Source organism: Meriones unguiculatus, chromosome 2 (genome assembly GCF_030254825.1).
Source record: "Meriones unguiculatus strain TT.TT164.6M chromosome 2, Bangor_MerUng_6.1, whole genome shotgun sequence".
Taxonomy (NCBI): Eukaryota; Metazoa; Chordata; class Mammalia; order Rodentia; family Muridae; genus Meriones; species Meriones unguiculatus.
Genome location: NC_083350.1, coordinates 130,479,883 through 130,495,281, shown reverse-complemented (window position 1 = coordinate 130,495,281; position 15,399 = coordinate 130,479,883). Strand labels below are relative to the sequence as shown.

Genomic DNA, 15,399 nt, shown 5'->3' with positions numbered 1-15,399 from the left:
GTTCAGACAGGCTGTCTCTGGCATGAATTCAGTGGCGGGCTCTTTGATCACCTCCCCCTGATGGTACAGCCTTGCCAGGCCACAAAGGAAGATGATGCAGCCAGCCTTGATGAGCCCTGATAAGCTAGGGTCAGATAGAAGGGGAGGAGGTCCTCCTCTATCAGGGGACTAGGGAAAAGGCATAGGGGGAGAAGAGGGAGGGGTGGGACAGGGAGGAGACGAGGGAGGGGGGCTGCAGCGGGGGTACAACGTGAATAAATTATAATAAATAAATATATAAATTAAATTAAAAGGTGTTTTTTTTTCCAACTTAGAATGGAGCCAGCAGGTAGAGGAAGAAAGAAACTAGCAAACAAAAGGATATCTCCAAAGTTAGCAATGTTGTTTGAGTCCACCTAGCTCCCTACTTCTTAGAGACTTTGTCTAGGGCATGCTGGGTTCCAGGCCGGTGAGCCTGCATCTGGAGTACAGTGGTGTCATCCTTGCCTTGGTCAGAATCTGTCAGGGGAGGGGCCAGGAGGGCCTTTAGGGCAGGACTATAGGGGAAGGCGAACTCAGCCTTGGAACTCACAGAGCAGCCACGCCCCTTTGCTGTATAAATTGGAGCTGTCCCCTCTTGGATTCCAGCTGCCAGCAGCTTGGATCCCGGGCAGCAGTGAGTGACAGAGACCAGACAGGACATACACACAGCTCACAGCTCAGCCTCGCCAGTGAGGAAGGTGGATGGGGAGCGGCCACAAGGAGTGAGAGAAGCCCAGAGCTGGGCACCGCATTAGGGTGAGTCCTGGCCACCTTAGGGAGATCCCAGGGAGGGAGGCGACTTGATGGCAAGGGTCCTGGGATAAGAGGGATTCCAGCACATTGTCTGTCAGCGCCCTCCCTGGAACTGGCTACCATCCCCAGAACACCATTCCTGAGGGGCCTCAGGGATTCGTGTAGGCTTTTTTGCAGCTTATTCCAAATTTTAATTTTTCGAGAAGTAAGCCAGAAAATTTTCTCCTCCACCCAAGTGAGTCTAAACTGTGAACTGAAGCTTGTGACACACGTGACACATGACACACGTGAAAGTTATGTCGCTTTTAGGTAATGTTAAGGGGAGCGTTGTGCTCAGCCTCTGATTCTCAGACATGTATCTCCTTTTCCCAAGCTCTCTGCAAACACTGTCAGTGAGGTCATTGGCATCAGACCCTGGAAGTACATGGAACAAAGACAGGCACTCTGAATTGTTTCCTGATCCCCTTTGAGTCATTGGCATAACAGGTGGAGAAGTACAGGAACTAACTTTTTACTGAAGGCCACCGTTTCCAGCCTTCGACTCCTCTTCATCTGGCATCCCATTTTTCATTCTCTGACTCAACAAGCAGCTTGCTCTGGTCTCCAAACTCCAGCTGATCTTCCCCAGGGCCTCTCCCGGCTTACTGTCTTTAGATAAGCATCAGAGACCTCATTGCTATGCTTTCATTGAATATCAACCTCCCACCATCAGCACCAACACCAACACCCTCCACCTGCTCACTCCTACTGTCTCCTGTCCTTTCCTACCATCACATGCAGGAAGCTGACCATGCTTAGTGTCATTCCAAGAAGAGAAAAAGTTAAGAGTAAAAGAGGCAAGACCCCTCCCTCCTGCTAAATTATAACCCATGAGTAACTATTGTCACCTTTTGAAGGTGCTTCAGCCCCCAAAATAATTTTCCTAGTAGTTACCACTGGGGAGGCTCCTGAGGCCGTGGTGTTAGTTTTACTCCCATTTCCTGGGGTCTAACACAAACAAACAAGAAAATAAAACAAAGAACTGTTGCCAGGCCTGCCATAGCATTTCCCTAGCTGTAGATACTACGTTTGAACAATCCTTCCCCAAGCTTTTTTGATTGTGTGTTAGTTTCTTGGGACCTGTCCTCTCCATCACCCCTCCAAGCAGGGAAGCGAAGATGTGGGATGAAAGGTTGCTTTTCAACAACTCTTAACCTACTTCTGTGCTCTTAAGGTCCCTTTTGCTATAAATTCCCCCTAAACAAGTCTTGCTGTCACATGCCTGTTATTCCAGCACTCAGGGCATGCAGACAGAAGGAACAGGAGGTGAAGACCAACCTTACTAGATGCCAGATTCCAAGTCTTCCTGCCCATCTCAAAAAGCAAACAGGCAAGACAATGCTTTCTGTTTTTTAGTTATTGTTTAAAAGAAAAAAAAATGAAAGCCTGACCTAATTACCCTGTTAGGCGGCCCAAAACTGCCCAGCTCTGCTGCTAAATTATCTGCTCTGGATAAGCATTCAGTTTTCTGGTGAGAGTTATAAATGTCCTTCCTTGAATTATGAATGGCAGTGCCTGTAATGTAGCTTATGGTCCAGAGAAGCACCCCAAATATGGAGGTGTTAGCATCGACTAAAGTTTCATGATTGTCAGTTTGAAGTCTGCAACCTGCTTGGATTCATTTTCTCCCTGACGGCATTACTCTCCGACGCCCTCCTGGTGTATTGATTTCCAGTTCTGCTCACTTTGTCTTTAGACTGAGTAACTGCCTCATCATCTCCCAACATGGACTGACTCGATGTGGGGAAGGCTTGCCATTTTAGTGGGACTGGGAGGAAAGGAGGGAGGGGGCTGGGATCAGGCTGTAAAGTGATTAAATGAATTAGAAATTCGCTTCATTAATATATATATATATATATATATATATATATATATATTAAGATCTAGACTCTAGATCCTAGAATATCATCCTGTCACTGCTGCTATGGCAGTTCCCCCATCTTTAGTCTTTTCTCGTTGTCTTACTCTGCATCGTTGTTCAAAAACGAGGCCAATTTATGAACCCTGCAGGTGTCTCACTTTCACTTTCTAGTATGGAGTCAAACTGTATTTGTGTGTTCATGTGTGTGGTTCATGTGTGTCTCATCACTGTGCTGCTCCTATGGACAGCAGTGTCTGTCTTGTGTTAGAGAGACAATAGAAAAGGAGCGCTAATCTGCCACTTACCAAAGCCAGGGTAAATGTTGAACTGAGAAGGAAAATGAAGAATAGTTTGGCTGCTGTCCACCTGTGCCGTCCTTCGTCTCTCAAGAAAACAGAACTTTTCAAGAAAACAGTCGAAATGTGCTGTATTTTACTTCCAAACCTGTCCTGTGAACAGAGATGTAATTTCTCCCTTATTTACATGTTTAGCTGTCTGGTGCAAACTCCTGTCTCTTGGCCTCACGCTTAAGCAGGTGACTTTAATGCACACAACGAAGCAAAACAATAACCACAGTGAAAATATCTAAGCTCAGTTTAGGAGTGTTTTCCTCCCATGTGATTTTGCAAATTGGACACATTGGCTTTTCAATGCCTCATTGCTAGAAAGCACTATCATTTTTTCTTCAAAATAGTTTAAAGCGTTCTCTCTTTAAAAAATTACCTGAAGTCATTGGGTAAGATGGTCGGTGTTTCATCTCATGTATTAAAGCAGTATGCTAAAGCTCTCATAAACATAAGTAAGCTCTGTCTGGTTTCTATCTTAGCTTTACCTATACATACAGCTTCTATTACATTCACTATTTGAATTTTAGTTCTTTAAAAACAGCTTTTTTAATGGATTACTATCTAACACAACTAGTGTTTAACTCACTAGTATCTACTATCTTCAGAAATTTAAAGCAGTATTCTACTTGACAAATGACTTCCACTAGTTTACTATTGTTCTAAAATACATAATTCAGTGATGGGGAAAATGTAAAGAATCATAAACTTTCCTGATATTGTTTTAAAGCACTGTTCCTTTAAGGTCAATTTTGACCATTGGAAAAAGAAAACGAAGTGAGCTTAGAACAGTCATCACTATGCCACTATGCCATGCTGCTGTATTAAAAGTAAATGATTTCTGATTTTCACTTTGTAGGAGATTTTCACAAGGGATGAAAGTGGCTTTGTGTATGAAAACTAAATACAAAAGTTGTCTTATTTTAGATTATTTCTATAGGTCAGTTTAGAATTATTTACTCTTGGTTTTTTGTTTGTTTGTTTGTTTGTTCATTCAGCTCCTCCGTAGGCCAAATAGCCTCTCAGGCAGACTAACAAATTCAAAATTTTGTTTAGAAGCTTCACTCCAACTACTTCAAAGACTGAATAGCTGTCTTAAAGGCAGCATCTTGAGTCAGAGGGGAGGTCTGGAACCTCCTGGTACTATTGAAGCATTACTCCCATATGCAAGAAATTTTTCTGTTGCTTGGCCAGTCTGACTTTTAAAATATGGAGGTTGTCAAGAAGGTAAATGGTGAATTCAGGAGTGCTCTAGCTGCATTGTACCTTCTTGGCTTAAGTTTCCACTGGCATTGTCCTCAAATTCTAAACTATACAGTTAATAATTCTTTGGTTTGGGTCAACTCCTATGTGATTTCTCATCCAATTAATGTACATAAAATATACTTGGATCTTTACCAAAGTATTCAAATATCTTCTTTAGGACAATGAACTTAAATATCAAAGGCTAACTAGAAAATAAGAATACTGAAAAATATAACCACGGTTGTGCACTCTGAAAGAGTTCATGATTGCTAACGTGCCCTTCATGTTGATTTGTGTTTTCTCATTTTATATTAATTTCTTTAATAGGCTTTGGAAAAATAAAGAATGCAGATTCTTGCAAAGGGATAGATCAGATGACAAAATAACACATCAAAGGATAAAAGCGATCTTTGCCCCAAACAGGTGTTGGGCAAGCTAAGAATGTAGATAGAAAGAAAAGATGTTTAAGAACCACCACTTCTCTTGTCTTACTTACCTTTCAGGCCAAATGGAATGTGTAGCATGGTTCAGTTCCCACGACTTTTATAATAACTGATGCTTCTTTCCACCTCTCCTCTACCAAAGGCTGCTCCTCCTTTGGTAATAGGGACCCCAGTAATGTATGCCCACAATGCCCTCACAATCTCACTTACTGCACACTCCACAAAAGTCACTGCATTTCCTTTTTGTTTGTGGGCTGTTTTTTTTGTTTTTGTTTTTCAAATAAAGGTGTGGAAAGTGTTCAATGCATTTTCAGATCCCCATATTAAGAAGATAAATGTTACAGCAAACATTTATCTAGATAGATTGTTGTGCACAATTAAATGGCTTGGATTCTTCAGCCTTACCAACAGGGCAATTGGACATCTTTGGCATTTTTCAGTCTGAAGGAGTAATAATGGCAAATGAAAGTTAATTCCTTATCTTTTTTATTTGTGGTTTGATTGTTTCCAGTAGCAGTATGGAAAGCCTCCAATGCATTTTCAGATCTCTGTGTTGTATAAAATAAATGTTACAGTGAAACTACCTTTCAAATGTCATCTAGATAAATTATCCCATTAATGTATTAGTATACATTAAAATGGCTTAAAGTTGATTCCTTGGCCTTCCAAACAGGTTAACTAAACATCAATGCCATTTTTCATTCTGAAAAAAGACTGGCAAGAGAAAAACAAGACTTTAAAAAGAGAGGTTGAAATATAAATTACTGATCCTAAATGTGTTAAAAGGCAGGTAAAACAAGGCTGTTTAGTGCAGGCTTAGATTTTTCAAACACCTACTTTATTTAAGGTTCTTAAATGCCTCATCCCTTCCAACCCCTCAACCCTGTATAGGAGATTAGTAGAGAAAGGTGGGTGTTGTGTAGACCTCTTTGAGCTACTTCCTGCTGATAGGGGTCAATAGGTTCTCTGGGGATTATCAAACTCAGTCGTCGGGAGACCAGCAGTCCAATCAAACAGGAAAGCAGCAGCAGCAGCAGAATGATTCAGCAGAAGCGGCAACAGTCCATCCAAGGGGCACAAGTCAGCTGCAGAGCAAAACTCCACCACAGCAGCACAATCAGGTGTCTGCAGCACTCCTCTCTGCAGAGACCAGCGAAGGAGCTGAACCATTGCAATGCAGAGCAATACAGAAGGGGTTCTCACTGTCTGTGGGCTCCTATTTATCCCTTCTCAGGGTCCACAGGAGGATGTCCAGCTCACAAAAACTACTTACACGAGGTAGTTTTCAGCTGACAAACACCAATCGCCTTTTCACAGTGGCTGTTTTCCATGGGGGCTGTTTTTCACTGGGGGGAGGAGGTGGGACATTCCCACATCCCACACCTGGGACCCTAACAAAAAACATGTTCACATGGCACAACTGAGTTTCCAAAGAAACCAGAAACTTTCTCTTCAGGTTAGTATATTCTGAAAAGATGTTAAATCTGGACATATCATCCACACCTTCTTTTTACCCTTTTCTTCCCCAACCCGCTTCTTGAAATTCATCACATCACTATGCATGGTAAATGGTGGGAACTGGAAAACATCATCTTGAGTGAGGTTTCCCAGAAGTAGAAAGACACACAGGGTATATACTCACTCATAAGTGGATACTAGACATTAACATAGGATACTAGACATATAATATAGGATAAAATACTGAAATCTGTACACTTAAGGAAGCTAATCAAGAAGGAGGACTCTGGGTAAGATGTTCAACCCCCCCATTCAGAAAGGCAAAGAGGATGGACATCGGAGGAGGGAGAAAACAAGTAACAGGACAGGAGCCTACCACAGAGGGCCTCTGAAAGGCTCTACCCTGTGGGGTATCAGGCAGATGCTGAGACTCATAGCCAAACTTTGGGCAGAGTGCAGGGAATCTTATGAAAGAAGGGGGAGATAGTAAGACCTGGGGAGGTCAGGAGCTCCAGAAGGAGAGCAACAGATCCAAAAATTCTGGGCACAGTGGTCTTTTCTAAAACTGATACTCCAGCCAAGGACCACTCATGGAGATGGCCAGGAACCCCTGCACAGAGGTAGCCCATGGCAGCTCAGTCTCCAAGTGGGTTCATAGTAATGTGGACAGAGACTGTCTCTGACAGGAACTGATTGGCCTGTTCTTTGATCACCTCCCCCTAAGGGAGGAGGAGCCTTACCAGGCCACAGAGAAAAACAATGCAGCCACTCCTGATGAGACCTGATAGACTAGGATCAGAGGGAAGGGGAGGAGGACCTCCCCTATCAGTGGACTGGGGGAGGGGCACAGGTGTGGAAGAGGAAGAGAGGGTGGGATTGGGAGGGGAGGAGGGAAGAAGCTATGCGGGGGGAATAAAAAGTAAATAAACTGTAATTAATAAAAATAATTAATATAATAATAATTTTAAAAAGATAACTTTTTTTCTAAATTCTGGAAACTTTCTGCAAAGGAGCAGGTTTCTTAATGGCATTCTTGATTTGGGTTGATTTGGGTTGACACACACACACTCTACCTCCTCTCTGGTAACTTCCTGCCTCTTCATCTCTGATCAGACCTTCCATCCCAGTGTCTCCCTTTTAACCTTTTCACCTTCATATCACATATACTCTGTTACTCCTCTCCCTCGAAGCCTCTGGTTTTTGGTTTTTGGTTTTTCCCACTTTCTTGTGGGTCCCTTTCTACTTTCTTGGCCTTTGCACAAACTCACTCCAATGTAAATAAACAGATATAAGCATTAAAAGCTAAGATCTGCATGTGTGAGGGACTACGTGTGTTTGTCTTTCTGGGCCTGTATTTTCCATCTATTTTTCTGTAGCTTTCAGTTTAATTTACCTTTATGGCTGAATAAAATTCCATTGTGTCTCTGATAACATTTGTCTTTTCATGGACATCTAGGCAGATTTCATTTCCTGGCTATTATGAATAAAGCAGCAACAAAGATGAACAAGTGTCTCTCTAGTAGAATGTAGGGTATTTTGGATAAGTTTCAAGGAAAAGGATAGCTGGATTATATGGTATATCTATTTTTATATTTTTGAAAAACTATCATACTAGTTTCTATAACGTCTACATCAGTTCATACACCTATCAACAACAAATAAGGGCAAAATTATCTACAGATTTAATGTACTTCTCAAGAAAATTCTGACATCATTCTTCCCAGAAGCAAAATCACATTTTGAGAAAACTACAATTAACTGAGTTGGTGTTGACCTTTTCATAACAACTCTATAAAATAGTCACTACTTTGTCCTCATTTTATGGTCTAGAATACTGAAAATAAGATGAATAACTCTCCTAAATGTAGTAACTGACAGAGTCAAGATTTACACAGAGTAATTCTAATCTCAAATCCTGTCTTATTTAGTGCACAGTCTAATCTCTACTCCAGGTCACCTGTGTTCTAATGAAAGCTAACTATTTGAATGTTGAAAGTTAACAATTTGAAAAGTAAGTCCTCATTTCTTTATTTGTGAAAAGAAGAATACAAGATCTCTATTTCATTTAAAACATGTGACCCAAAGCACAATGATGAATTCTAGGCTTTTTTTTTTATTTGTAAAAAAACACTAAAATTAGGACAATCCTCTCAAACTCATTATTGGCGATATGCTTAATAGGTGGGTCAAGTGTAAACCAGGTTATCTTAGTCCTGCCTTTTACAAAGGAATAGTAGGTGACCCCAGTGCCACATGTATATAGCCTAGCTACAAGTGAAATGGAGACAGGAAGATTCCTTTAGTCACATAATTGAAGATCACCCTGGGCAACTTAGAACAATGTTATAAAATGTACATATCTCCTAAATGATGGTATAGTTTAAACATATTTTTGTTATCTCAACTAAAATTTACCATTAAACATTCAGGATTCTAATATTATCAAGTTGTTTCTCAGGCAAGTAAAACAAACTGTTCAGTAAGCCAACTGAAATCAGCAATCGCTTTTTTTTTTTTTTTTTTTTTTTTTGCTGTTACTATAAATGCTCCTTTACCTCAAGTATGATTTTATAGTAAATAAACAAAGCTACAGCTGATTACAGACTCTCAAGCAAGTGATGCCTTATTTTAAGCTTGTGGCTTCCAAAATGATTCAGTCTCTTTCATCTCAGCATATGCCGGTTTTCAAGAAACTTTCAGACGGTCCTGGCCAAATGCCTCTCATTTTGAGATAACCTATTCCACGAGGAGAGAGGTGTGCCTTCCACATTAAGCAGGCACAATTTTCTCAAGGGTAAACTTTGCCAGATGCTTGGATATGGGACGTTAGTATTCTGGGAGCATTCATACCTATGTAACAGTTAAGTTAAAGGTTAGTGCAACCATCATGCTACATAGGCACTCTGGGAAGGGAAGTAACACCAAGGACAGTCTACGGACAGTTCGAAAAGTTTCTATAGTGCTAACAAAATTATAAAATAACAATGACCATCCTCTTTGGCCTTTTAGAGTTCCACTGGACTCACCAAACCAAGTTTGTGAACATAATTGAAAACAACATGTAGCAAGACTTTTTTTAACCCCAAACAGATTGAAAATTAATTAATGAAGAAGTGATTCTTCCAACAAGGGCTACACACTTGCAATTTCATCATACTTTTCTTTGCTTGACCCAAATTCTTCTTGTTATTAAATTCAAATGTGTTCTTACATGCTTCTAATTCAGCACGGTATTTCTCTAGAACAGGAGTGTTCCATGAACCTGAAGTCAGTAACTGTCTCAAACATACGAAACACATGATGTTCTCTAGCTATTTGCCTGCGTATAGCTAACTGTTGCCACTTTATCTGGCGTGGAGATGTGTGTGTGTGTGTGTGTGTGTGTGTGTGTGTGTGTGTGTGTGTATACATATATATATATTGGGGTAAGAGTTTTCCTTCTGGTATCTTCTAGTAGGGCTGAGTTTGTGCATAGATATTTACATTTGGTTCTGTCGTGGAATATCTTGCTTTCTCCACCTATGGTGATTGAAAGTTTAGCTGGGTATAGTAGTCTGGACTGGCATCTGTGGTCTCTTATGGTTTGCAAGACATCTGCTAGGCCCTTCCAGCCTTTATTGTCTCTGCTGAAAAGTCAGGTGTGATTTTGATAGGTTTTTCATTATATAATACTTAGCTTTCTTTCCCTTGCAGTTTTTAATATTTTTCTTTGTTCTGTGCATTCAGTGTTTTGACTACTTTGTGGCAGGAGAATTTTCTATTCTGGTTTAATCTGTTTGGTGTTTTAAAGGCCTCTTGTGTGCTTATAGGCATCTCTTTGTTTAGATAGGGGAACCTTTCTTTCATGATTTTGTTGAAAATATTTTCTGGACCTTGGAGCCTGAAATTTTCTCTTTTGTCCATCCCTATTATTCTTAGGTTTCATATTTTCATGGTGTCCTTGATTTCTTGGATGTTTTGGGTCAAGAATTTTTAAGATTTACCATTTTCTTTGATTGTTGCATTGATTTCTTCCATTGTATCTTTTACACCTGAGATTCCCTTCTCCATCTCTTTTACTCTGTCGGTGAAGCTTACCTCTGTAGTTCCTGTTTTCTTTTCTAAGTTCTCTCTATGATTTTCTCAGTTTCTGCTTTCTTTATTGTTTCCATTTCCATCTTCAGAACTTGAAGTGTCTTATTAATTTCCTTCAACTGTTTATTTGTGTTTTCCTCCATTTCTTTAAATGATTTGTTCAATTCCTTTATCTGTTTCCTTGCATTTTCCTGTATTCCTTTGAATGATTTATCCATTTCCTCTCTACAAGCCTCTCTAAGGGCCTCAACCCACTTGACTGTATCTTCTTGTATTTCTTTACAGATTTATTCATTTGCTCTGTTGCATCTTCTTAAGCATAGATTTAAGGTCATTTTCTTGTGTTTCAGTTGTGTTAGGGTATCCAGGGCTGCTTGCCTTGAGATAACTGGGTTCTGGAGATGCCACATTTTCTGGATTTTATTGATTGTGTTTTTATGCTGGTCTTTAGCCATCTGGTTGTCTCTTGCTTTGGCTGGTAGTTTCTGGTGCCTCCTGGAGTTCTGAAGGGGCCGTGCTAGAAAAGCCCTGAGTGGCAGCTGGGTGTTTCTGCAGAAGCCCTCCTCAGATTAGTGGGTATGGTTTCTGACTGGTGGTGGTTCTCAAGGAATTGCCTGAGAATCTCCCCAGATGTGTGAACCTGTGGTCTAACTTGACTCCTCAGGAGTGCAGGGAGCGAGGGGGAGGGCTCTCCTCTTGCCAGGGGAAATCTGATGTAGTGGCCCCACCACCGACTTTGTTGCTCTGATGTTAATGAGCTGCAGCTGCCCAGACACTGTGCTTGATGGCTGAAGCCTTCTTAGAGAATCTGTGAGCCCAGAGGTCTGGTTGGTCTCCCTAGGGAGATGGGCTGAGCTTTGGAGTGGCATCTCTGGTTTACTGTGGCTCCTGTGTGTCAAGAGGCCTGAGGATAGAGCTGTGTGTTCTGGTACCCCAAAGGTATCCACAGGAAGGTGAGAGCAGCCTAAACGGGAATGGCTACGAGCTGAGACTGTCAGCTGGTGGGAACCCAGGATCTTTTCTAGTGATTAGCCTGGTGTCCTGAAGTTGGTACCTCTTGGTTTCCTCATGGTTACCTTTTCTCAACTGGGAGACCCAGACAATGGGGTTTGGGGGCCCACAGTTTGGTTTGGGACAGGCATGCAGGTGTGTGGCTAGATGCTGGAGACTGGAGCAAGTGGGAACCTGGGATCTTTTCTAGGGATTAGCTGAGTGACCTGAGGTCCGTCCTGCTCGTTTTCCTCACCTTTCCTCCTCTCACCTGGGAGACCCAGACAACCGTGTTTGGAGGCCCCAGTTCAGTGGGATAGTTAGAGCAATGCACAGGTGTGCAGGCATGCAGACATGTGGCTAGACATGGGAGACCACGTGTAGGAAATATTTTATAATAGATGTAAGATGCCAAAATTATTTCATATTACAACACCGTAGTCAGAGTAACATACATATATGCACATAATGTTTAAATCAGCTATGTGTTGTCTTCTTTGGTAACTTTTAAAAGTTAAAATAATCCTATTTTTAAATGTTCCAAGTCCACAGTTAATTAACAGTTAGGGACTGACTCGATACCTCTGCAAAGTAGTAAAGAGCAGCTGCCAGCCAAATCTGATGATCTAAGTTTGACACCCTGGATTCACAAGGTAGACGAACTTCAAAGTCATCATGTGACCTCCATACATGAACAATGACATGAGCACATTCCACTCCACACACAAATAAATGAATTTATTAAAGTAGATATGTAATGAAAAGTAGCATAAATAAGTTCCTGGGAAACCCAAGAGACCTATTGAGTAATACTCCATTGGGTAGATGTTACTCTGCAATGAAAAATAAGAAAATCATGAAATTTGCAGGTGAATGGTGGGACCTGGAAAGGATCATCCTGAGTGAGCTGTCCCAGAAACAGAAAGACACACGTGGTATATACTCACTCATATAGACATATAACATAGGATAAACCTACTAAAGTTTGTACATCTAAAGAAACTAATCAAGAGAGAGGACCCTGACTAAAACGTTCAATCTCCATCCCGAAAGGCAAAGACGATGGACATCAGAAGAAGAAGAAGAAGACAGGAAACAACCTAGGAACCTGCCACAGAGGGCCTCTGAAAGCCTCTGCCCTGCAGACTATCAAAGCAGACGCTGAGACTTATGGCCAACTGTTGGGCAGTGTGCATGGAATCTTATGTAAGAAGTGAGAAATAGTAAGATCTGGAGAGGACAGGAACCCCACAAGGAGAGCAACAGAACCAGAAAATTTGAAAACATGGGTCTTCCCAGAAACTCATACTCCAACTAAGTACCATGCATGGAGATAACCTAGAACCCCTGCACAGATGTAGCCCATAGCAGTTTAGTGTCCAAGTGTGTTACCTAGTAATGGGAAGAGGGACTGCCTCTGACATAATCTGATTGGCCTGCTCTTTGATCACCTCCCCTTGAGGGGGAGAGCAGTCTTACCAGGCCACAGAAGATGACAATGCAGCCACTCCTAATGAGATCTGATAGACTAAGAGCAGAAGGAAGGAGAGGAGGACCTCCCTTATCAGTGGACTTGGGGAGGGGCATGCGTGAAGAAGGGGGAGGGAGGGTGGGACCGGGAGGAAAGGAGGGAGGGGCTTATAGGGGATACAAAGTGAATAAAGTGTAATTAATAAAATAAAATAAAATTTAAAAAAGAGAGCTATTGAACATGTAAAATATTAGTTTCTGTGAAGTGACATGAGCTTTTCAAAACAAGAAAATGTGAACAGCTCAAAGAAAATTAAGCAAAAGGGATAACAAAGCAAACTGGTAGAAGAAAACCATGAAAATGTCAAGAAACTGAAAGGAAGCTCAAGTTATTTCCCAGTTAAAGAAATGCCAATCCAATCAAATCAATGGACAAAAAAAGAGTTCATGAAATTCAATTTTTCAACATCAAACTTTTGTTGGAAACTTTATAGAAGTGAGCTTGTAAATACCTGTCAAGAACTTAAGAATATAAAGATTGGTTCAATAAGGCCCTTTTAGATGTATCCTACTGATACATTCATGCAAGTACAAAAGTACTTCTGCCCAAGTGAGATGACTGAGACATTTTTGTGGCAGCTAAAGAGGAAATTGGGGAAACAGGTTGAGCCCCATAAACGTTGGTTGGTTAAATAAGTTGTTATCAAGAGAATTATCATGAAACAGAATACTATGCAGCCATCACAGAGGTTGCTTTATATGTGATAATGTAGGACATAGTGCTTAGTAGAACTAACAAGTGAGAGAAACAAGAAGAGTAATAAAATGAGTAAAAAGAAAGAGCATGTAGGCTGGGGGAATGGCTCAGTGGTAGAGCAGTTTGTCTAGTATGTGTGAGTCCCTGAGTTCTATTCCAAGCACAGATGTCAGTTCTATTACAGGCCCAGAAAAATATTTTTACAAAGCTATTTTTAAATTATGTTTTAATAGCCCTGGTAAAAATTTTAAGCTAAAAATTTTTTTAAAGTTCATTTAGCCACGTGACTATTGCTCTGTGAAAGAAACCGAGGAAACAAAGACATGTGAAATCCCAGAAATCCAATCTCATTCCATTCTCTTCAATATGCAGATTAAAAATGCATGCATTTCAGAGTTGAGCCCCGCCCCAAAGGATGCATCCACAGAACGCTCCAACACCTAAAGCTCAGGCATTGAAGAGGAGGGATCAGAACGATGGTAATTGCCAAAGGATCACAGACTTGGCTGTGAGATTGTGTCTCTTAGTAACATCAGAAGCTATAACCACTATGTCTCCCCAATGTAGTTGCCCAACTGTGACCTGAAAAAAAAAAAATGACACCAATGAACATGTCAACCTGAGAGGGAAAGGCCCATGATGCCTCAACCCTACACAAAGAACTATATGCAAATGCGGAAAGGTGGCCCAGAAAATGTGGTTCTTCTCAGGAATGAGCACATCTATTGGCCGTCCAGTGTCAAATAGCCCTGAAAACATACATAAAAGTAACATTATGCAAACTGAACTTATATGTAGGAATATGACCTGAAAAGAGGCCATGAGTTTTATGGGAGAGTGGAAAGGATACATGGAGGGCTTGAAGTGAGAAAAGTGAAGGAAGAAATATTGTAATTATATTATAATCTCAAAAATATAGGCATTTATAGAATGTTTTATACACACACACATATATATAATCAGAATTTCTAAGATGTATCCACTCATGTACTGATGGCAACTCATGTGAGAGGTATACAACTCTAGCAAAAAAACCTTTCCTGTCTACAGTTGATTGCTCTTAGCTGCGTTCTTGTCGCTATATAAAGCCTGTCAAGATTGGCCTGTGACTTCTCTTCAGCAATTCATGGTGGACATGTATGCTACTTCCGCTAGACCACAGACTTTAACATTTGACCTGTCCATCTTCAGAAAACCCACGTGCCTCATTCCTGCAAATTTTTCCTTTCCAGAGAAAGGCTAACTTGCAGTCAGAGGGAGTCCCTGAGCCTGGTGCAGTTTAACGATGTGATAGGCATGGATGAACGGCGTGAAGCCACGCTGTATGATAACAATCTCCAGAGAGCAACAGAGTGGGCTGGGGCTGCTTTGCCTTTCCAACCCATTCCTCATGAGCTTTCTGATAGTTTTCATGAAAGGACCCTTTGATTTACCTGACTACAAGGAGGAGGGAGCTTCAAATAAGTCCTCAGATTCTCATTATCCTGAGGGAAAGGGAATGTGGCTTCTCCCACTCTGGAGGTTGTTATTACATTCTACGGAAGTCGAAGCTAGGTAGGTGCTAGTTGACCAGGTACATATTGAAAGTGACTTTGCCCCTTCCTTGACAGGCAAGTAGGGAACACTATCTCTAAGGCACTCAACAGTAGAGCTGTGAGGAAGCTATACAAGATGTTTTAATCTTAGTGATTACAAAAAAAAAAAAAAATCATCACCTTTTTATAGGGTTCTGTCACTAGATATTTTTAGAGTTTGTTTTGTTTTTTATTTTCATGTATGTTTATTATTGATTTATCTTTTAGTTAAACCAAGGTTATTCCTAAACAACCCAAATCACCACAGAGAAACTAGGATTTATTTAATTAACCTAGAGCACAATGCTGGGCAATAGTTACTCCATCCTAAACTTCCAAGCCCAAATAGTTTCCTCCTATTCATATTTCC

The 15,399-nt window shown here is 41.0% G+C and overlaps 1 protein-coding gene across 1 annotated transcript in view; it reads left to right on the top strand.

Moving 5' to 3' along the window:
* Nucleotides 1-633: 633 nt before the first annotated feature.
* Agtr1 (angiotensin II receptor type 1) overlaps nucleotides 634-15,399 on the top strand; it is a 43,703-nt gene continuing 28,937 nt past the window's right edge. The window contains exons 1-2 of the mRNA XM_021659957.1: nucleotides 634-777; nucleotides 2,048-2,143. The gene's annotated coding sequence lies outside the window, so the exon portion shown is untranslated. The remainder of the gene's footprint in view (nucleotides 778-2,047; nucleotides 2,144-15,399) is intronic.